Consider the following 514-nt stretch of genomic DNA (forward strand, 5'->3'; position numbering starts at 1 on the left):
GAAACTCCTTAAGTTCTGGAATTTTTTTTCTTCGCCCAATCGAGTTTTTTGCTCGCCCGGACGGACTTTTGCTCGCCCTGGTGACGCCTTGTTTGCCCAGGCGAAAATCCTGGGATATTTTTTTCCGCCGAATCGAGTTTTTGCTCTCCTGGGCGGATTTTTGCTCGCCCAGGCGAAGATCCTGGGATTTTTTTTCTTTTTTTTTCCGCCCAATCGGGTTTTTGCTCGCCCAGGCGGACTTTTGCTCGCCCGGGCTCGCCCAAGCAATAGGGACTTGGACAGAATGCCAATATTTGCCATTTTCGACAACCGAAACATATTTAAACATAGTTTTTCAATCACCTGCACCTAGAAAAGTTCCCAACAACATTCATATACAATATTCAACACATTTCATCAACAATCATATATATTCAAAAGCATTCAAACATAAAAATCATGGGTTTCTCAAACCCAAGTTAACTCTAAAACCTTTGAGATGGTTTAGGAGATCTGAGTGTCATATTCGGACACC

Source organism: Lupinus angustifolius, chromosome LG07 (assembly GCF_001865875.1).
Source record: "Lupinus angustifolius cultivar Tanjil chromosome LG07, LupAngTanjil_v1.0, whole genome shotgun sequence".
Taxonomy (NCBI): Eukaryota; Viridiplantae; Streptophyta; class Magnoliopsida; order Fabales; family Fabaceae; genus Lupinus; species Lupinus angustifolius.